Below are 18,143 nucleotides of genomic sequence, written 5' to 3' on the forward strand. Positions count from 1 at the left end.
GTCGCGTTTCTTTAATTCTTTTTGGAAAGCTTGGTTCAGAAATTCGGTACCTTTGTCCGTTTGCCATAGAAGAGGGTGACGACCGCTTTGTTTGAACACCCGTTGCAGGGCTCGCACTAACTCGCTGCTGGATTTGGAAGTCAAGGGTACGACCCAGGCAAATTTGGAAAAGACGTCGATGACACAAAACAAATATTTGTAGCGCGATTGTAGCTGGCCAAATGAGAGACATCGGCTAAATCGGCTTGCCATTGATGATCGATGCCTTCCTCTTGGGTGCGACTTCTGGCAAACTTGCGTCGAATGGGTTTGTGTAAAGTGTAGGTAGCTTGTTCTTGTAACCATCGTTGCACTTGAGGTAAACGGAGACTTCTCAGTCGCATTTTGGCAGCACGATACAATTTTTGAACTCCTGCGTAACCTGCAGGATGGGAGGGATCGTAGTAAATGCTGGCTAAGACTTTTTCCATTTTTTGTGTTTGTTTGTATGTTAATAAGTCACCCACTCTTCGGTGATGCTACTTTGTGTGGGTCAAAAGGGTGGTTTAGAAACGGATTTACGTGTCCGATGGGCTACGGGAGTAGAAGTCGAAGGTAGTGGTGGTGGAGGTGGCAATGGAATGGCTTTGCTCTTCTTTTCTTTTTTCACTTCTGGTTTCCCTTCTTTCTTTTTCACTTCTGTCGAAGGAGGAGTGGACATCATCTTTTTAACCCAAGCTTTCATTTCTTCTCGTTGGGGTGTAGGGGACGGGGTCAACAAGGATGCTGCAGTCTTACTCGAAATGGGAGCTGCTGACGGTGTTTGAAACACTTCTCGCATCTCTTCTTCCTCAGGTCTTCGTGGGGTAGCATCTCTGGTGACCCCTGGGGATGGTAGTAATGGTGATTGTGGTGGTGGTGGTGGTAGTGATGATGGTGCTGGACCTTTCAGCAAGGTCTTAAAATCTTTCAGAGTGGGTAGATCTGTTTCGTCTAAAGCTTTCTGGTGAAAGAGTTGCAGTCGTTGCAAGAGTTGACCGTACTTTGCGATTTTTCTGTTTCGGACAAATCTTGGCGATCCATCAAGGACTGCAATTCGTGTTGTAACTGGGACATCTCACTCAAATGGGTATTGGGAGGTAAATGCGGGGTGCGTTGTTCTTGCCAACGATGGTATTCCATCCATCGTTTGTAAGGCACTAAAGCTAGTTTTCGTCCTTCCATGGGGTTGTCAGGGGTCGATTCTGAGATCTTGGGACTTCCGAGGGCCTTTTTATCTCGCTCCCACCAGTCCTCCCAACATGGTTCCCAAGACTCCTTTCAGTAAGGGGCCTAACAAGAGGGGTAAAATACCTCCACGTTGGAGAAACATCTTCTTCTTTTGACGAATGGGAATTTTCTTTTGAACCATTTGGCGAAGAACGTGACGATGTTTGCCTAAGCATTGTTTCTGTTGTTTGGACAAAGGGATCGTGCCTTTCAAGACGTTCAAACAACATTCGCACACGGTATCGATGACTTCTTTGGAGGCTGATTGAATGAGTTTTTTTCGTAGAGGTGGAGAAGCTTTGGACAGGACAGATAACATGTCCCCATGTTTGACTAAACGAGGAGGCAGTCCTTTCCTTTTCTTTCCTTGGGGTTGTTTAGAAGAGGGATGTTTTCTGGAGGGTGACATCTTCAGGAGCATCAAAAAACACTGATACCCCGACTTGGTCACAGGCCTTTTTTATACTGGAACGCGTCGCCACTGATTGTCTTTACGTCGTATCAACTTCAGGACAGGCATGACACGTCATGCAGGGGTACGCAACGGACTAAATCGAGCCAGTTCTTGCTTGGACAAATCCAGTAAACTTTGTAACATGCCTGATCTTTCTTGGACTTTGATTTTGGGAGAAAGTACTTTGTGAGCAGCAGCCACTGCCACTAAATTGGAGGGTCCTGCCACTGGGGAAGTTCTTGGTGTCATCAACGGAGATGTTCTTGGTGTGATCAACGTCTCCAAGTACTCTTCAGTTCTTGGTGTCATCAACGGAGAAGTGGATGAACGTGAGGCTGCCGGAGACGCAGTCACCGCCGTGGCAGGTCGTGGTTTGCGAGTGTAAGGTTGTGTCCTGGCCGAAGTGCCTCTCTTGCGACTAGTTTTCTTTTGTGGACTTTTCTTTTTCTGGGGACTTTTTCTCCGTTTCTTTTTCTGGGGGCTTCTTTTCTTTTTCCGGGGTGGTGCCTGGTAAGAGGAGGGTCCTGCCACTGGAGAAGTTCTCCTTGGGGACCTGGTCTTTTTCTTTTTCTTCTTCTTGGGGCTTCGTTTGACTTTTTTCTTGGGGAGAAGTTTGGGGGCAATAGGATCCCATCTTAAGAGACAGCGAATGATGACCCCTCTAGAGTATAGCTCCCTCCAGGTTTTAAAATGATTTGTTTTTTGGTTTGAGTGTCGATGCGGAGATCGGCCAGTTGGGTCAAAGCGACTTTGTTTCGATCAAAAAAGCGTTTGGTTTGATGAGGAATCTGAATGATTCCTTGGAGTAATTGACGTGCCGTCACCGTGAACCATCGTAAGACTTCTTTGAGACTAGCTTCTAAGACACGAGCTCGTATTTGTGGATTTTTTTCTCGACTGATGCCATACAAGGCACGAATCAATTTGACGGGAAGATGCGACTGAAGGGACGTCATGTTGACGTTGTGTGAGACAGACGAAAAGGGTCTGAGGTTTTATAGATTTTTTTGTGGAGTGAAATTAAGTCGAGGAAGGAGACGTGTACAGGACAGGCCCTCCGTCTTGGTACCAGTGGTGAAACAAGTGGGTACGAAATCGCAAATCATCGGGGGTCGTAGGTTTCAAATCGACGAGTAAATAGGCGTGTGGAGTTTGAGTGGCATCGTCGTACGCCTGAGTCAGCCAAGGCGTTCCTAACTGTTTGGCTAAGACTTGCACTTGCGATTTATCTCGAGGGCTTTTAAACAAGACCACGTAATGCGCATTGAGACTGATGGTGCGATCGGCTTTACTTTGTTGAAACAAATTTTGAGTGATGTAAACGACACTGGCATTACGGTGATGCTCTTTGCGCGTGAACCACAGTTTAATTTCTTCTTCGTCTTCTCCTAACATGTCGTCAAAAATGACCAAATGGGTTTGACGGGAGTCAGAGACGATGCCGTCGTCTTCTTTAGGAATGCCTTCCACAAACACGATGGAATCGCCTTGACTTTCTCGCAAGAGGCTGTACGCCGATTGCCACTCTTTGTAACACCACACGATCCACTGAGGTGGCCGATCGATCAAATGATGTTTATGTTCGATCAAACGTTTGACGAATTCGGTTTTGCCTGAACCGCTAGGTCCAGCAATGAGCATGTTAAAGGGATGGCGAAGATACAAAGCCTCCCAACTGGCACGATCTAAGTGTTCGTCGATGACTTTGACAGTAGAGGAAGAGGGAGCAGAGACAGCAGAGGTAGCCATAGTGTTAGGAATGTCACTTGTGACACGAAAACAAACAAGACGAGAGTTTATATATTTTTTTCAGAACACGTTTATTGAATGTTTTAAACATGAACACGAAAGACAAAAATACATAAAAGCCAAAGGCTTAAGTACAAGGATAAAAGGCACATGATAACCATCAACGTGGAATAAACACAAGTGTCTGTACAACATGTTTTGGGTAATGTTCTGACCAGTTCTATAGGGGGTAAGGTCACACAAGTGTCCTATCGAAAGGGTCTTTCAGGCCTGTCCACGACAGTCCTGTCCTGGGTGACGGGTTCTTCTGGCACCGTCACTAACACAGGTTGAAAAGTAACTTTTTTCTTTGGACGTTGAAAGGAAGGATCACAACTCTCGAGCATACTGGGCCACTTCTTGGGTCCAAGCCTCAAAATCCCATTTTTTCCAGGCACGGACATGTGTCATACACGTCTTGAGTAGTTAAAAGTTGACGAATCTTTTTTTCCCGTAGAGGTCGAGAAGTATCCAGATGAAAACGTAAGGCTTTGAGCAAAAGGAGTCTCTCGTGAACATTTAAAGGCACCACTTTCATGGGGTGGTAAATACTGTTCGTAAAGAGTCCACAAGGAATCGGCTGGTAAACGAAATCCCAGAAAACAAGTTACTAAGACATACACCACTTGTCGACCCAAATTGAATGGATACAGTTCTTGTAATAATTGATGGTAATGATCCACGGTTTGAATATGGTCATTGAGTTCCTTCCACTGAATCTGTTGGATTACATACGACATATGTCGTGGCATGGGAGCCTCTTTGTTTCGGAAACAATACACGTACTTTCTAGCCAGACATCTTCGTTCTCCAGTGGGGAATCTAAATGTTGCATACTGTAACCGAAACGTCAGAGTTTGTTTAGATGTTTCCTCTTCCGCTAAGTAGATTCCACGTAAAGTATGTCGGTAATCCTTTACCTACCTTGTCTTCCTCAATGTGTTGCACTAGGTGAATCTCGCAGTAACCAAAATGATCAACACGTGGATCATCGGGGGCCTGGAAGTATTGAACAAGGTCTGACCACTGTAACAATTTCTGACGAATCAGTTCTCTTATACCATTCAGGTACCAGTGCTTAAAGATCTGGTGACGTAACGGATGCAATTGTTCTTTACGTTTCACTTGTATTTTGACCAGCTCTCGGTAAATGCGTTCTCTCAACTCCACAGGCAAAGCACGAATGTTCTCCTGTAAAGTATCCATGAATAGGTCAGTCCGTACAATTCACAATCTTCTCCTAGAGCAAAAGTAATCCACATAGTGAGTAATTTCTGGCCACTGCCATGCAGGGTAACGTCCAAGAATGTCACTGAACACGTTTGATGTAAACGGTCTAGAGTAATACAATAGGACGAATGCACACTTGACCCAAAGAAATCTAACACACTGGTTGAATTTTTTCACTTTCCTGTTGTGAATTTCTCGGCACAAAAGTTCTACAGTCACCCACTGAGATTTCACTCTGGCAAGTCCCTGCCAAACTTCCTTGTAAATCTTCTCTTGCAGTTCTTTAGGTAATGATTCAATATCGTTTTTGAAATGAAGTTTAAATACTGGTCTCGTTGATGTCCAACATTTGACTCCTAGCCAAACTGATTTCTTCTTCGTCAACGACATGGTAAGTTACTTTAATGTCTCGGTCCCACTAAGGGTAAGTAATGACAATTCGGTGACCATCGAGCATGTTCTACGTAGGCCGAATCGTGTGGTTTCCAGTGGTGAAGTGACACACCGCAACTGAAGCACTTAACTTTATCTCCTTCGCCCAAGTAGAAAAATCCGGCTCTGGCTAATTCTTCGGGGGTCGGGCCTCCCAGATACTTAGGCCATTTTCCTTTGAACGATTGAAGACGATTTCCAAAGTCGCAGTATTCCGACAAACGCACAGGAAACGAATATTCGTCTTTCACAGGTTCGTTTCGATGAGGGTTGGGTGACATGGACAGGAGTTTGCTCAGAGCTGGATGACATCCGTAGGGGGGTAGACGTGAAGGTGAACATCCACCTTTAAAACGAAACCCATTAAAATGTCCAAGAGGACGAGCGGCATCGCTTTCGCATCCCTCAGGTTTGACACGCACAGCATCCCTTTCCATGATAGGGGTAGTAAGAACAAAGTTCCCATGATGCTTTACGGCATCGCTAAGGTCACAACGTACAGCATCGTACCCATCGCAAGGCTCACAATCGCATTCCACTTCCGAAGCTCCACACTTGAATTGTGCCTGTCTAAACTTGTTTTGCGTTTCTCTGCAAGTATTCATCTTGTTCGCTCGGTCTTGGTAGTCCCAATGAACTATCGATCTTGACCATAGCTCCTTTTTATACTAGTCGCAATGCAGTCTCAAGCTTGTACATCGTTCCTTTTTTATGTTTTTTATGTCTTGTTTTGGAAGGTACCGTCTCTAAGGTACCGTCATCATTGTACCGTAATATCATGGGTGGAAGTGCCATAGAAAGGTAAGGGCAGTGCGGAGACCATCGAGTATGTTCCAGAATAGCTGAATCTTTATAGATACATAGATCCATTCGTAACTTCAGGCCACAAGCGAAACACTGTACTTCATATCCCAAGCCTGACTCAGGTCCCAAGTAGACAAATCCTGTTCTAGCGAAAATATGCGAAGAAGGTAATCCTTTCCTATCCGAAGGCCATTTTTGAAACGTGTCCAATCGACGGGCACAATCACAATAGTCAGGCAAGAAAACCGGAAAATGGTAGGGTTTGAACTTGGAGTTCTCGTCGGGTTTCTCACTCGATTCTTGCTGTGGCGAAGTCATCCTTCTGGTGGGTGGCTATCCGCTAACAACCAAAGTTTTATACCACCATGTCTATACGGCAAAGTGAAATGATTTGGAAGTCGCACTCGCTTCTGGTACACGATTTGATAGGCTTTTTCCAAGGGTCGACTGACGATGTGATGAGTGGGTAAACGTACAATCTTGTTTGGCTGATAGGTGGTCACTTTAAGGTGTTCATCCTCTCCGGATTGCAAGGCTTCTTTCAATACCCCAAAGTTGACCACTCGACTGGTACGATAATTCAGAGTCAATCCTTTCACTTTACACTTCGTGTGCACTTCTCCTTGTGGGTCCCGGTATTCGTAGCCGTAATTTTTAGGACCGCCACTGACGAAACTTAGAATCTTGTCGTCGGGATGCTCGTCTGTCCAGGCTCCTAAACGGTCTCCTTCGATGTCAGGGTACTGTTGACTCGGGTGATCGATGTAAATGCAACTGTCCGTGTCAAAGTACAGGACGCGTTCCCCTAACAGTTCTAAAGCTTCGTACAATTTTAAGCGAGCATGGGCTGTCACGTAAGCCGCAATGATGACATTTCCAAAGGGGTCGTATTGTACAGAGTCCAGATCTTCTTCGTAATTGAACAAGATCAAATCCTCGCGAACGACGTCCACGTGTTTCATGTATTTGGTTTTGTCGTGAATCATCTGGAAGTAGCGGGAAGGTTCTGTCAACTATTCCGTTTTGGGTAAACACGGTCGTTGTGCCATTTTACCCCACAAGCAATTTAACATCACGTTGGCAAACGATCGCCTGCCTTCGTTTTTCTCGATGTGATCTAAAGTGATGCCTTCTTGTTCATAGTATTTCTCTTTGAATTTTATTTTGTCTTCGTGAGTGTGACACCAGGAAGGATAGCCGCTGGCTTCTTGCTTCAGTTTCAAAAAGGCATCCACGTAGTCGGCGAAAATGCCTTTCTGACTGGGGTCACCCTTGTGGCATTGTTGTGTCTTGGGAAAGTGGCAAATTTCGTACACTTCTAACAGTTGGTATCCCATGTCCAGAGCTTTGAACAATTCTACGCTAACCCACGTCCCCGTCAAGGCACGTTCTTCCTGGGTGTGCTGACAAGGTTGGTCTTTGTTGCACGTTTCGGCACAAGTACGGCACAAAGGAAACATCAGTTTGCCTTGGCAATGGTGAGGTAACACGGGATGGTACAAGTCCGTGGAAGGCAAAACTTTGCACTTGATCAGACCTTCTTATTGTCGAATGTTTTTCAGGTCGATGTGTTCCGTCAGCAATTGCGGGTGCCCTACAGGAAAGCGACAATATTTGCACACGTAGGGATACAGCGAACACACGTCCAAGTATTTGATTTCTTCTCCTTTCTCTTCGTCGGCTTGGTACAGCAAACAGGTGGCATTGGTCCTTCCTCCGTACAAACTATCCCTCGGGTTCAGCGGGTCCACCCACTGGTAACTTTCTACGACGCGTTTAAATTCAGGATCGGTTTTCAAACGGTGATCGTACTCGTGTTCCCACATTTCCACCACTTGGTATTCTTGCTGTTCTAACTTTAGGCGTCACTGACAAGTGTCCTGGTACAAGTCTTCCATGGTTCGTTGTAAAAACTGATTTTTAATGCCACGGTCAGGGTAACAGACGGGACATCCGTGAAATAAGCAACCGTTAAACTCGTACACGATCTTGGGGTTTTCTAAGTCCCAGCCATCGACCGAATGCGTTCCGATGGTCTTTTCGCCCCCTCCGTTGCGGGCATGCTGAATCCATTTGTCTTCCTTGTCGCACAAGTAATGTAACCAGCGTAGGGCTTTGACCGAGTATTGACGTTTGACATAGTGGGTCGTTTGAGGACTGATGACCGCCACGGTGTTTTCAGGCATAAATCGTTTTCGATACACTAAGGAACACGCTTTGGCAATGGTGCAAGCTTCTTTCAAAGGATCGACCCCTCCGTGTTCCATGAACAGTTCTCGAAATTTTCCACAGCAACGCCGTAAAATGTCCACGTCGGAACGACAATACTTTAGCATTTCTTCCTGAAAGTCGAAAGGGTCCGAGGAGTGAGCCTGGTACCAAGCGTAGAAAGCTTCTCGTTGTTCGGTACGCATGTTGTCGGGGTCGTAATAGTGAGCCTCAGGTAAATCGGGTAGAACGGCGTGTTGATTGGTTTCCGTATTGAAAAAGTTTGAAAAGTACCCTTTAGCCATTTCTGTCATTCCAAACGTTTTAGGCATTCGACTCAAAGACATGGCCAAGTAACTCATCGAATCTTTAAACTGCACTTGTCCCACTTGCATGAAAATGATTTTGGCTCCGTTCAAAGTCACTTTAGGACGTTCGGTGCCATGTTCCGCATAGTACCTCAAAAGAAACTGTCCATCGTATCCGGAGAAATTGTGAGCCATCAGCGTGGCATGACGATGACAATCTCCGTAACGTTCGATGTCCTCTTGGCTCCACATCTTGTCGATGGGATCTAAGACCCATTGGGCAAAATCGGCCAACGTGTTCGGTCCTCGAAAGATTTTTTCACGCCCTCCGGGAATCTTGCTGCAGTGAGGGCAATGACTGAAGATAGGTTCTTGAATGCACTTCTCGCACGCTCGATGAGACACGCAAAAATTAGGAATGTGAATGCCGTCTCTTGCATGCATTCGAAATCAAAAAAGATGAAATTGCCTTTCTTCTTGTGACCGTCCTCTTTCTCTGGTAGGGGCTGGTATTTTTGCACGTAGCATTGGTGTTCCAAGTCCACGATGTGGTGACAAATGTGACATTTTTTCTTTCCTGAACATACGTGTGTCTTGGCATTATTGGTACGTAGGCCTTGTCCACACGTAGGGCACAATCACAGCAGTTGACAAGCACATTTCTGCTGTGAACCTTGCGTCTTCAAATGTTGTTGGTAACAGGCAGGGCTGACAAACGTGCGCAGACAAGCAGGACAATGTACTCTTTCTTCTCCGTCGCTCAGACAGGGTGGAGAGGCCAAACATCCTGAACATTTCCATCCGCAATGTTTGTGTTGCTCTCGATTATTATAGCCATAGTCACATTTCTCACAGTAATATTTGTATCCCAGGAATCCGGTGATGGTGGTAATGGTATCGAAATGGTCATCGTGATAATTAAGGTGAATGTATTTTCCATCCTTAAAGTCTTGGCCTCGAAACAACAGAGGCCCGCGCACTTCTTGAGGGTGCACTTTCAAGGTGTAGAATGGAGCTAGGACATCTTGCAATGTTTGCATTTCAGGAATACTGCAGGGTGTGTCTTTGGACAGGCCAGCTTGTTGTAACAGGAGTTCTGCTTCACTTCGTTGTTTGGCTCGATTTTATTTTCGAATGTTCTCCCAGGCTCTTTTCCATTCTACCGTGTCGTTCTTGTTGGCATAGGTTCGTCCCACCACGATAGCCCTGGCTAAACACATCTGGTCTTGAGGGTTGTGAATTCGGACGAGGCTCGTTTTGGTGATGCGAAGGTCGTTCACCAGTAACACCTTATGGCGTTGTCCGGTCCCTTGAGGAGGAGAGACGTGGGTCATGTCGAGTGTGGCTTTTCCATCGGTGATGTCAAACTGGTCATTGGATTGTTGTACGTGTTGAATCTTGTCCATGACTTTGGAAGCAGTCAGTTCTGCAGGGCTGCTAAACTCGATCCAAACAGGGGATTTCAAACCGTCGTGTTGTATGGAAAGTCTCAAGCGATCGTCTTCTTTGGGTTGACATTGTCGCTTGAGTGCGGTGAGCAAAGAATCCCACACCCCAGTGATGAACCCTTCTGCTTTCTCTAACGGCACGTCGGACTTGAAATCTTTAAACTTCACTGAGTATTTGTAAGCCGTGGTTCTAAATTTTGTAGAGGAGCGCTTTTCCGTCTCTCGAATGGAATAGTACTTTTCAGGGTTGACTAAAGGTGGTGAACTTTGTTTAGAGGGTTCGGATTCTGGTTCACTCATGTCCTCTTCAAAATCACTGGCATGAATTTGTGCCAATACTTCAGCCCTGATACGAGGCGATAGATCACGTTTCTGCCTCTTACTTTCTTCTTCTTTCTTCTCAAATGAATTGGATCGTTTCATCTTGAGTGTAAAACGTCAAATGACTCAAGTTTAAACACCATAGACTAATTTATAGTCATGGCAGACCAGCATATATAAAAGGGTGTGTGTCTTGTCCTTACACTATTCATTTCACTCTCAAACCGAGCACAACGATGGATGAGACTAGCCAAATCGAACGTTTCATCAGAGCTTTGCGAGGGATCATTAGAAAATTTTCTTCAGACCAGCCGACGGACTATTCTCCTTCCTTTCGAGATAAAAGTGAAGATACTTGCTATATCTGTCAAAAGAAAGGGCATTGGTCTTCAAAGTGTCCAGACCGTCAAAAAAGAAAAACAGGGGCTAGAAAAGACAAAAGTCAAGATACCTGAAATTATTGTAAAGAAAAAGGACATTGGTCTCCAGATTGGCCAAAAAAGATACAAGAGGAGTCAGAAGAAAAGAGGGATTCTTCAGAAGAAGAGAGGGATTCTTCAGAGGAAGAAAGCAGACAGGTGAAGAAAAAGGAACAGGAGAAGAAAAGAAGAAGGGAAGAAAGTGAGGAGGAAGAAGAGGAAAAGACTGTGACGGTGAAGAAATTGAAAACACAGAGAGAGTAAACAATGAGATAGAGGAAGTCTATGAACTTTTTAAAGTGTTCTGTTGTGAATTGTGAATTGGATTGTAACTATTGAGAAAAGAATACATTAATTATATAAGGTAAGTGTCTTTGAGTTTTGATTTTAAAATAAGAAGCTACACTCACGCACTCATATACACGTACTATAGGGGTAAAATGTTTTTTTTTTTTTTTTTGAATTATTGGCAATTGAAAGTGTATCTCTTTTCGAGAGACGTGGGTGGCCCTGAAAAGGGCCTTTTTTGGTGTAGGGGTGAGTTTAAGCAATCAACTTTAACTGCCTTAAGCCTTTGCCACGGCCAAGGCCTACTTCTGGACTGCGTACTGTTGATGATGATGATTTGGTTGAAATCACTAAGGGTGGTACGGTAGGCTTAGTCACAGGGTTGACGTGTTTAGCTCGGGAAGGTCGCATTCTCTTCGGTCGTAATAAAGAAGTCTGATACATTTGTTTCAGACTTCTTAACTCCGCTAAAATATCCAACAGTACCGTGACGGTTTTACTTTCACCCTCTTGTTTCTTTGCTGCTACTTCTTCTTCTTCTTGTTTTATTCTTACCTCTTCTTCTTGCTGCTGTTGCTGTAGGAGAAAAGCTTGTTCCGCTTCCTTTTGTCGTTGTATAAATTTCTCCAGTTCTTCTTTCTGTCTCTGTCTAAAATTCTCCACTTGCGGTAATGAAGGAGACGAAGGTTCCGAAACAAATTTTTGCGAGGTAAGACAATCCACAAAATCCCAATTTACCTCTTCTGAAAGTAAGTCCGGGTTCCCTTAGACCACGTGACGTCACAGACTGCTCTCTTCGGATTGGATGCGGGCTGACTGTTTTTTGTAACGCGTGTTTGCATTGGTCAATGAACTCAATCCGTTTCAATCCTTCCTCTACCTATAAATAAGCGCAGTTCCCTGCATTGATTCACCTGTTCTCGTCGCCTCAAGATGTGGACCACAATTGAATCATCCACCCTTGTGTCTTCAATGATGTTTAGGACGGACATGCTAATGTATGTCCGATCCAAGTGGACCGTTGTCCACAGGACAAACACCAGTCTGTGGATTTTTCCCATGTTAAATTTATATAGTCCCCAGAGTGGATATTGCTTCCCATGTTAAATTTACGTAGTCCCCAGAGTGGATATTACCTTTTTAACATGGAACTCCCCTAGTCCCTGGACCGTCCCACCTTACTACTTACTAATACTTGGATTTCAATTAATATTATTATATTATTATAATTAGTAGTAGTAGTACTTGTGTATAATACTTACCTTTCTGCTTTGCATTGTACGTGTCCTTTAAATGTTACACAAGATCTTAATGGAACTAATTGTCATCTTGTTCATGTTAAAAGTCTATTTAGATTAAAATAGATTTTTATAATTGGAAGACGATTTATGTATCCTTTCAAAACATCTTCTCTGCTTAACCACTAATGTCATTATTAGTACAATGGTAGCTCACCATTTAGTGTATTACGTGTTTTGAAGGAAAGATGTAAGCCTTCTTAAGTCAATGCAAACACGAATGGGACTGAACTTTGGCCGCATGTGTCCCAGTTAAATATTAATGTTTTACGCAGTTGCTGTAAGAAATATTAAAGAATCTGTCGTCCCCGAATCATGTGGACGTTTATGCGTTTATGGCAACTTTTTTCCATTAGATGTGTTACATCAAAACACACATGGAGTTGAACTTAAAATTCAGGATAAGATATATATATATATATATATATATATATATATATATATATATATATCAAATATATATATATATATATATATATATATATATATATATATATATATATATATATATATATATATATATATATATATATATATATATATATATATATATATAATTAAGCCAAACTTGAGTGTTACACAAAAACATGGCATTAGGTCTATGAAACATTTAGTTTGTTGAATTAATCGTCAAGCCTCTTTCAGTTAACAAATAACCACAATTGTTTGTTCTATTTGACTGATATTAATGTCATTCACTTAGTCAACAAATAATATTTTCTCAATCGTAAGTCAGTTAGCATGTTGATTGCCTTCATGTTTGAGTCACTCTCCTGTTCTCACCATGAAAGTAAGACAGCATATATGAAGCTGCTGAAATAGACAACATATTTTCCTCAATAGGACCTGCACTTGGGAGAATTAGACAGTTAAGGTTTTGAAGTTTCAACTTGGGGGTTGTGGTTGGGAAAGGAGATGTGCTGTTCTTTTAGCCGTTTCTACATTTGAAACTTCTGAACTGGAGAGGAAAAAACAAATGCAGTTATTGTCGTTGAATTTAGCATGGGAATTTTGTTTATAGTCATGCATGCCGACTACCAATCCAACATAATGCAAGAAATTATTTTGTCAAAAGACTTTCTATGAAGTGCCAGTTGGGGTGGGGTGGGGAATAGAAACAATAATGGTAGAATGATATGCGAGAAGGTCAAGAAATCAGATGAGGATCTCACTCCAATAATTCAGTACCCTTTATTTACCATAATTCCTATGATACAAATGTAGGAATTGAATACTGATGAAATATAATTACAGAGTTACCCGGGTTTCTGTGAGTTAATAGGGTTTCTGTAGCTTTATGGGCTTTACGTGTTGGTAATATTAATGAGAGTGTATAAACCCAGAGCTTGCATGGTGATGTCTTCAAGCAATCAGCCACAAGGGGCCTGTTTATAGTGGTGTCAAGCACTGGGGCATCACAGTCACATTATCCTGACACTGGGCAACCAGATCACCAGAGTAGTCTGAGAAAATAGTAGTCTTGTAATACACACACACACACACACACACACACACACACACACAAATACATACACACATCTCCTGAAATGAAAAATAATTTAACGAAAGTAAATTATTTTGCCTTAATTATCATTTCCCATTAGTAATTTTATTTCTTGGCCTGTGCACTATAGTGACTAATACTTATTTTAATTTTGATGACAAAAATACATTTGATAATTGTGAGAAGGTAATTGTGAGAAGATAGTAGATAGATAATTCAAAGAAAATAAATTCTTTTGATTCAATTATTTCCCTATCTGAAGAAACATATTGTGGATGCTTAGAATTATGACAATGTGTGGCCTATAAGTATGGTCGTATGAACAAGCAGGTAATAAAGAAATATCATATGATGTTAAATCTTTTATTAATTTTTTTATTTCCCACAGAAACATTAAAGACCACAACATCTGAACACAAAATGAATTTGAAATCATGCAATTAAAAAGATTTCAAATATAACTAAGACAGACCTCTTAACATAAGAAACAAGTCTTTATTTAAATGCAAAAGCTCAAGCACCAAAAATGAAACTTCTTAGTATGTAAATTTTAATTATGGTTACAATGAAATTAATGGTGTTTACAAATCACAATATAACTCATACACTCGTCAGAGGCTGTCCAGTGTGTAAATTATTGAATAAGATTTGTGACACAATGGGGGTCAATGGAAGTGGAAGACTGGTAAAAAATTTTTGAAAATTAGGACGTCTTTTATGTACAGCATCTTATCTACTTGAAAACATTATTATAGCATATACTGAATGAAATAGTAGGAAATTATGAAGAACACAGTACAACTTGCCATTCATATAGATCACTGTTGTAGACCTAAAGGACAGATATGGTATGCATTTGTAGGCTGGGAAAAAGCCTTTCATAGTGTCCAGGGAAGCCATATAATGGTGGCTATCACAAAAAGCCAATTCTAAATATTTTTAATCATAAAATTGGAGTACAGCTTCCGCATTTATTGGGTATAAATATTGTACGCCTAATTCCTCAATTATTCATTTGCAAACACTCAGTGTAACTTTCACTGCATCACTGTGCAGAGATTTAATGTCTATAAAGCAATTAAAAGCCAAATACTGTATGCTTACTGAAAAGAAAATTTACACTTACAATGAATGTACCTCAATAATTTTAATCTGCACACGTTTTTTGCTTGCAGAGGTACATTGTACCATTATTTAAAAAGTTCAGTCGAAACACTTAACACGTATACTGTACTCTTACATTAAAGAACTGTACAATATGTGATTGCAAATGGCCTGCAGTCACGATTAGAAAATCTAAATGACATTGTTTGTACTGAATACAGAAAATATATACATTTCAAAACATGTTAAACTAGGTAAGTAAATTATGAAACAACAGTGTACATGTTTTATACACAAATGATTTTTGTTACCAAAAGAACAATTTTTCTGGGAAATTCATCAGACTAAATTTTCACCATGAAATGTTGGTCATTTGGATGTCATTTTTCTATAGAATCAATAAATGAAATTTATGGTATCCAAAAGTGGTTCACTGTTGCAAAGGCAACATTCTATCATGCATGTACATATTGTTCACTTTGTTACTTGACAGGAGGAACACATCCACTACCCACTGTTTTGTGCCCATAAGCAACTACTTTCTACCCAGATAGCCACCAAAATATTTCATGTGAATACTCTTTGGACAAACAATTAATGCCCATGGTTTGATGCCTGTTCATGTTTCATATATTTATTAACATATACACAGCTTTAAGCCAATTACTGACACAAGTACAAGATATAAAGCATGCACATATAATAATCTAATTATTTAAATAATGGAGCCCCCCCCCCATTCTTTCAAATTTAGCTTATTCACTATATGTTCCATATTTGTAAACTTTGCTTTTAGGGCTGTTCCATTTAAACATACATAGTACCCAGGGAAGGCAGTTTAAAACAAAATATATGTACATTGATTTCACAGATATCATATTAAAATGATAAGAAAATTCTAAACTGCATCAATGGGTGAGTCCACTTTGAAAGTGCTTTTCTGTTTCCCATGTATGTTTTAATGGAATAGTTGTTAATCTGGCTGCCATCATTTAAGTTTAATCAGCAATCAAAAGCAATCTGTAATATGTTTTTACCTTTCCTTTACTTTCTTTACCAAGCTGAAATAATGAAGAACATCTTAACCATTATTCAATAACACAATCATGTCAAATACAGTTGGAGCCGATGCCTTTGCTAAACAAGAAAGGTAAACAATAATGAAAAATGGAGCTCTATTAATTGCTCTTGCAAATGAGCAAGATTATAACATGAGTAAACCAGTATTGCTTTGTGAAGAGTGAAATCATGGGAACAACAGAAAGTGTGGTCAGAAATGTACATCCCTTTCAGTATTACTGTATTTTGAATTAGCAATACAAAGAACATGTTTAGTACTAATAATTGGTGATTCTTGCAAATCTGTGCTGTTGAAGACTGTAGAATTCTGCTTGTGCTCTGACAGACAAAGTAGAGGTCACATTCTCTGTGTAAATCTGAAATCTGTAGCAGGTACATGGATTTCAGTGGAGCATAACTTTGTTAGGGTTAGGGTTTAGGGTTAGGGTTGGGGTTAGGGTTTAGGGTTAGGGTTAGGGTTAGGGTTTAGGGTTAGGGTTAGGGTTAGGGTTAGGGTTAGGGTTAGGGTTAGGGTTTAGGGTTAGGGTTAGGGTTAGGGTTAGGGTTAGGGTTAGGGTTTAGGGTTAGGGTTTAGGGTTAGGGTTAGGGTTAAGGGTTAGGGTTAGGGTTAGGGTTAGGGTTAGGGTTAGGGTTGGGTTAGGGGTTAGGGTTAGGGTTAGGGTTAGGGTTAGGGTTTAGGGTTAGGGTTAGGGTTAGGGTTAGGGTTAGGTTAGGGTTAGGGTTAGGGTTAGGGTTAGGGTTAGGGTTAGGGTTTAGGGTTAGGGTTAGGGTTAGGGTTAGGGTTAGGGTTAGGGTGGGTTAGGGTTAGGGTTAGGGTTAGGGTTAGGGTTAGGGTTAGGGTTTAGGGTTAGGGTTAGGGTTAGGGTTAGGGTTAGGGTTTAGGGTTAGGGTTAGGGTTAGGGTTAGGGTTAGGGTTAGGGTTAGGGTTAGGTTTTAAAGGTAGGATGGGAGTTTATAAACTCCCACGTGCACTGGCCTAGGGAGAATTAATCGCGTTACCTCTTTATTTTGTTTCTTATTAAAATGTCGCATAGGTTTTTGTTCTTCCGATATGCTGTAACGAGCTTTTGATGATAAATCAGAGGGAAATTTATCTGAATTTTGCCGTACGCTTCTCTAATCAATTTGGCGGCAAGAGTTGCTTTAGTGTTATATGTGATGACAAACGGCAAAATGTCTCCCATTTCTTCGTGCAAATTAAGACCGAATGGGCTAGCGGTTCCAAGTTTTTTGATCCAATAAGCCTCTCTTTTTGTGAGATTTTCCTTATTTGCCACCATTTCAATGGGAAGGATTGAACAGTCATCCAAAGAGTGTCCATCGCTATTAAAATGATTGGAAATGGATTTATTTTCTTTATGAATTATATCAAAGCGGTGTCTCGTGAAACGATCTCTAAGTGTAAGAGTGGTTTGTCCTACATATTGTTTACCACATGCATCGCATGAAATTAGATAGATGATATTCCTGGAGTCACACGATACGTTTTGTTTGATTAAAAAAGTTTGATTATTCGTATGACTGGTGAAACTGTTTGTTTCTTTGAAAAATGGACATGTAGCGCATCTTCGGCCTTTACATGGCATAGCTTTCCCTATAGTATGCATGTCTCCCCTTATTTCATTTAAAGTAGTGTTTTTGATTTGTCTTAAGAATCGTTTGGAGTAGCCCCTGTCCCTCAGAGTTCTGAATAGTGTGTTACTGGCCCTCTGAAAGTCCTCATTTCTTGTACACAGCCTGTGGAATCTAATTATTTGCGATTTAAGAATCCCCATAAATGTATGTCTAGGATGGAACGAGGATTTATGGAGCAACTGGTGTGTGTCGGTGGGTTTAAAATAGACTTTAGAGTCAAGTTTTCCAGTCTTTTCGAAATCTGGCCCTTTAAAAATGGTCGTATCTAAAAAATCTACCGAATTCTCCATTACATTTGCCTTTAATTTGACCGATGGGTGGAAATTGTTTAAAATCGAGAAGAACTGATCAAATTTTTTTCGTGAAAGTGTCCAAATCAAAAAGATGTCATCCAAAAATCTAAGGTAAACAAGTGGGAGATAATTACACTTTTTGAAAACTTCTTTCTCCCATTCGGCCATAAAAATATTTGCATAATTTGGGGCAAATTTCTTCCCCATGGCGGTCCCTGAAACTTGTAAATACCATTTTCCATTGAATTCAAAGTCATTGTTAACCAAACCCAGATTCAACA

This window comes from Sinohyriopsis cumingii, unplaced genomic scaffold (genome assembly GCF_028554795.1).
Source record: "Sinohyriopsis cumingii isolate HCF-2022 unplaced genomic scaffold, ASM2855479v2 utg001414l, whole genome shotgun sequence".
Classification (NCBI taxonomy): Eukaryota; Metazoa; Mollusca; class Bivalvia; order Unionida; family Unionidae; genus Sinohyriopsis; species Sinohyriopsis cumingii.